A 6,000-nucleotide genomic window follows, 5' to 3' on the forward strand; every position below is an offset into this window, starting at 1 on the left:
GGCAACTAGCCATAGAACTAGCCAAACACTTTTGATTTCCATCAACCATTGGGTCAGCTAATGTAATAGTACGTTGTTAATTTAGGCCTAACTACGAATATATCCTTAATTATTCATTCCAATTTCCTGATAACCTGATATTGTGCAAAATACCTAAAATACCCCTTTACTCACCCCGAGTAGGGTATTGGGTCCCATTGTGACTTTCTCGCTAACTTGTTGTTGGGAAGAATTATACAGGATCTTATTTATTTTCATGTAGATCCTATATTAAACAAATTAATATGAGACAACCTAGAACATGTTTCTAAAATTGAATTCAAACAGAGATAATGATAAGAACACTAACATTATACGCAGCAGAATGATTAAGTCCTTCCTTCAGTTTCTCTAGCCCCTGTATCCTTTCTGTCGCAGAGTATTACCAAGAAAGTGAATCGTTCATCAATTTTCTTAACAACCTTCCAAAGTATCCTTAGAATCACGTACACTAGGGTGGGAAATTCTCAACACATGATATAGTTACAAAGAGAAGAAGGGAAAAGCATATTGAGGCTTAGAAAAGGACTTATGCTGAAGAGAGAATCTAAAACCTAGAGCATCAAGAATAGATCATCTGATTTTCAGTTAGATAGTCTTTCTGTAATCTGTTTTCAACTCTCACTGAGCATTCCTTTTATAGACTCATTTATTTTAATTAAAAAAATCAATAAAATAATAGCCAATTAACAGCCCTAGGTCGAAATTCTCAAGGGCTTTTGGCCCGTGAAATTTCCCATTTATTTATAAGCCTATTGGACTTAAAATCAAGGCTTGTCTTATTTTCTATTGATTAATTTAATTTAACAATCATTTAAATCCTTTCTCAAATTAATTATTTATAATTTGAACCTTGATATAAACGTATTTCTTAATTTAGACACCAATTTATCTTAATTAATAAATTTTCCCTAATTTGTCTTTTCTTCTATAAATTTGCCCTAATTTATCCAAAATTGACCTACTCAACTTTGATAATTCTAATTGATAATAAAATCAATTAATTGAGACTATCTAGATGATTTTATCCAAAGGTACAGTGGGGACCATGGGCCTATGAAATCAAGCTCCAATAAGTTATCATAAATCTAACAAATAAATTTACTAACTTATTAATCCCTCGTGACCCCACTAAAGACTCGGAATTACACTCTTGAATTCATAGTACACTCTATAACAAATATAGATACGTTATTAATTATCCATTATTATAATCATAATTGTCACTCAATCCTCTATAGACAGTCTACAATGAGATAGGACAAAAATATTGTTTTACACCTCATTGTATTTTATCCTTAAAACACTTAGTTCCTTGTAAATGATATTTCTCTAAACTAATAATAATTACTGAAATGAGATCTCTATCATTTAGCACCTTGAACTAAAATAAGAGGAAACCATCATTTCAGTTCTTCATCAGAAGCTATAGATGTTCATATCTATGATTAACATTCTCACTCAATTATACTACCAAGTTCCCAAGATGTAAGTATGGACTAGTCTGTAGGGTAAGCTGGTAATGAACAAGTTAAAGAACTCAAATAATACAATCAGTTAGAATACTAACCACTCAGAATTGAGATTGCATTGACCTATGGTCCACTATATGATTTGACTAGAATAGATAATAACGGTATGTTTACATATCCTGTCCACTGTCAATATCGGTCTAGTCCGATGTAAAAAATACATCTGATTTTATTTAATTTGCTATTTTTCTGGAAGTAACATAATACTGCAATGTGTAAGTAGATCATATCGTAGATTGGCAAGTCAGTGTAAATCCTGTGCACTGACTAATCTTAGGTCTAACTTATTTTTTAACATATAATCATATTTATATTCCACTATGATTATGTCACTATAAATACGATAAGCTATATGCTCGAAATTTAATAGAAGTTTATATTAAACAAATACTCATGAAAATAAAACATGTGAGCCATGTGATTGACCAAGTCAAAAAATGATTTCTATTCTTTTATTGATAATAAAATGAGATTACAAAGAAATTAGGTTTTAATTAGGGCATAAAACCCCAACGCTTGCTCCCTAGGATTGTCTCATGCCGAGTAACCCAAATAAACCCACATAATAATGTGGTCTCTCACAAATATCACATATATGCACATATATACAATTATGCCCATAATGGCCCAAATTACGAAAATTTTCCTTCTAATAAGAAACGGGCCCACATGCATATTTAATACTCCTAAACATGCATAATTAGTTATATTATCATATTACTCACATAATCACATAATCAAACACAAATATATCATATAAGCAGATAATTCCACATATTGCCATTCTGGCCCCCCGTAATCAAGGCCCTAAGCCTTATTAGGTAATTTGGTACGTCACACCTACATAGCTAAAAATTTGGTATACAAGAAAAAATTAATTGTGTAATTTTCTTGGAGGAACCTCTACAACCAGCTCGATCACAGGATCGTCCTCGGGGATGCGACCCGTCACCGTAGCTTCTCTCTCCTTGGTCGCCATGGCCCCCTCTACCTCAAGGCGTGCCTCGAGCATTGTCCTCACATTGGGCTCCTCGATGAATGAGAGATCCATGTCTCTGTTGCTTTGCCACACAACAAAGAGATATTTGTTGGGTATTACGTTGAGGTCCTTTTCCAGTACCTTTGGTCAGAGATGAAGGTCTTCGACCTCTCTCGTGGCAACTTTGGCACGAGTGGTTGGACGTGCAGCATCTTCCTTGGCCTTGATCAGCTCCTCGGTATGAGCCAAAGGCTGTACCAGGACCTTAGCCAACTCCTACTCCACTGCACGGGGGTGACCCGCAATGTCTTTGTATAACTTGGAGATGGTATTCTCCAAAGTGGATATCTTTGACCGATTGATGGCCAGCATAGTCCCCATCTCACAGACACAAGCACTCATGTCCTCAACTTCCTTCAAGAGTCGCGAGTGCTCCTCCAACGGGACCGCCGTTTCCAGGAACTGCTCTGGCTCTTACCGAGCCTGTGCCAGCTCTTCTCAAGCTTCTAGCTCTTACGATGTCCTGAGGCAATGATTGAAAGTCGTAGTCTGCGAAGTTTAAATATCAAACCAGTAAAAAGGAGACGATGAAATAAATTATAATGAGATAAACACTTGAATACTTACCCTTATAGAGGAGTGGCAGCTACCAGCTATCAATGAAACCTCATTGTCGCTACCACAATGAGTGAAGTTGCGAGATAATATCTTGCACAGGGACCCCACTATCACTTGAAGGAGCTCCACGGTGAGCAGAGTCGTCTTTCTTCCTAATTTCGGCACAAGGAGAGGCTGCAGGTCCTTGCAGATGGCCGGAGCAATAGAATCCTGCGATTGGTCCTCGTATAGGAACTCAGCAAAGAGTTTAAAGTCCTCGATGCCCTCGTCCATTCGAGCATTGTAATACTCAACAATTCACTTGTGCTTCTCGAAATCTTCTCTATCATAATGCTCCAGGAAGATTACCAATCGAGGCGCTCTAACTGGAGGAGAGTCAGGAACCTTCGAGGGGACTTTGTTGCCCTTATTAGAAGAGGATCCCCCGTCTTGAGGGGGGAGACCTCAAGGTTAATGAACTCACCAGAAGCCACTGTCCTCTAGGTGAGGACCTATGGAGAAGCTGTAGGAGTTGTTGGGTCCACCATGGGTGGAGGCACGGTGGCCGGAGGCACAGACTCTGTGCTTGGCGTCGCTGGGAGGTCTATCTGAGAGGGTACCATGACCCTCTCATGCTTCGACCTGACCAATTCGGATAGACCCATGCTTTCTACACAAAGGAAACATACCAGTTAAACCCTCAGAAGGGAAGGAAAGAAATGAAAACAAATAAAAATGCATGCGGGACTAAGTATAAATCTCCTCGGGAGCCCCACTACGATAAGGATCCTTCAAGTAGAGGGCGAAATGGGAGAATTCGTTGATGAGACAACCCATCTCCTGCGTCAGATTGGTCTCGTACTTACAAATCCAAGTGGCATACATAGTCATCATCTCGATAAGAAGCCTGAACCCTTGGGGGTGTCTCTTCCTCCTCGGATAGTGGAGGAATACGTTGATGAGATCTTGATAGTATTTGTTCTCCTCCTCAGACCAAGGATGTCCCGAGATTTGCCTACACTCGTGGAGTGAGGGCGAAAATAAAGAATGGTCAGAACAAGTTCCCTGCCATACGTGCTTAGCATAATGAAGAACAATTGGGGATTTACATTGGGGCATGGCAGATGACTCGATCCCCAACTCGAGCTCTTCATCTTACTTTACCTCTGCGGCAACCTTGATGGCGAGGACATTCTCTGCATGCTCTTCACGAAGGTGTTGCGTATATTCAAATTGCACCTAAGCCGCCATGTATTTCGTGTGGAGCCTTGCCTCGTGACGCGACTACTTTAAGTCCCAAAATTTGGTGAGGATCACCGAGCTTATACTCTACCCCTCCCATAGTAGCCCATACTACTAGAGGTGGGCATCAGTGACAAAGAAGGTGAGTTCCAACTCCTCGTCGAGGAGGGCATTCATATCCTTAAAACTTTCGTCGAAAGAATTCACAAAAGGTGTACGACGAAAAAGGCTTGAAATTAGATGTTTCAAGACTAAGGATCATTTAATGGCGGAAGCAGTGTTAGATGAAATGACTCAAGGGAAAAATAACTTACAAACTCTAGTGATGTCCAGAAGAAGCGATCCTTGTAGTCCCGAGCGTGGATCTCAATGTCTCTCGGAGCCTTGTAACTTCTCCCTAGGATCGTGTGCTTCATCAGGGTGTAGTACCCATCTCGGTCCCCATTCTTCGGACACTGCCAAAAGTTGTACACATATAGAACCTTAGCTAGGGAAGGGGCAAGCAAATTCTGTCTCCTATATAGAAAATATAGTACCAGCACCCCTTATCCATTCGGGGACAGCTAGAAGGGGGTTATGCCGACGAACATGAGGGAATTAACATAGTACTAGTGCAATCGCAGGATCGAACTAAGCTGGAGATGAGAGGAACTCCAGGGCCCGAGCCCGTGGATGCTCATATGAGCCCTCTCATTTTCCTGAGATAGGTGCACCAACATTTCATGGGTGTCCACCTCGTAGTGAATGAGAATCTTCTCCAAAGCACCTCAGTGTTGGAGCTTGCTAGGGATGGCCTCTACCTTGAATCCTGCGGTAGTGTAAGGTTTATTTGTTAGCATCGGACCCTCATTGGTTGCTTCCTGTAAGATGCAAACTCAAAGGGGTCTTGTTGCCGCCGGGGCGGGATCCTTTCGCAAAACGAGGGCTTGATTGCTGCTAGCCACTCGCTTCCCTTTCTTGTGGTGTCGCTCAACTTCTCGAGTAATCTATAGAATTTCAGCATCAAAGGCATAGAACCGTTGTGTGTGTAGTTGGTGGAGACCCTCGAACATCTAAAACAATAAACCAAGCAGTTAGTGCCTTGCTTCGAAGGAAGGTTGTTCAAAATGACGATCCCTATGACAACTGCTCAAGGAGAAGAGATAAGAAATTCGAAGAATGCAGGTGTCCTAGGGGCCAAAGAATCGACATTGGAGAACACCACAGGAAATTATGAACACCACTGAAATCTTGGAATTTTCCAGATTCCGGTCGATTGTCCAGAAAGGAAAAAGTTTCTTAAGGTGTGCAGTGAGCCATTTTGACCATTTCTAACACCAAAATGTGCCTAAAAATACATATAGAAGGTCAAAACAACCTCTCAAACACCACATAAAGCCCGTTCCTAAACTTGCATCTAAACTCTGACATTCAGGTCAACGCAAACACAAAACTAGTAAATAGTTACTTGAGGTGTAGTGTCGGTAGGTGCTGAAATGAGTTCGAACACTCAAGAATCGCTTGCCGTTCACCTAGAAATAAGATGATTCTCGCCAATTTTCCAGAATTGCAGAGGAAGATCAGGAACAGACGAAGGATTGGGAAGTTTGCCAGCAGAGATAATTTTGGAGG

This window comes from Humulus lupulus, chromosome 3, assembly GCF_963169125.1.
Source record: "Humulus lupulus chromosome 3, drHumLupu1.1, whole genome shotgun sequence".
In the NCBI taxonomy this organism is placed as follows: domain Eukaryota; kingdom Viridiplantae; phylum Streptophyta; class Magnoliopsida; order Rosales; family Cannabaceae; genus Humulus; species Humulus lupulus.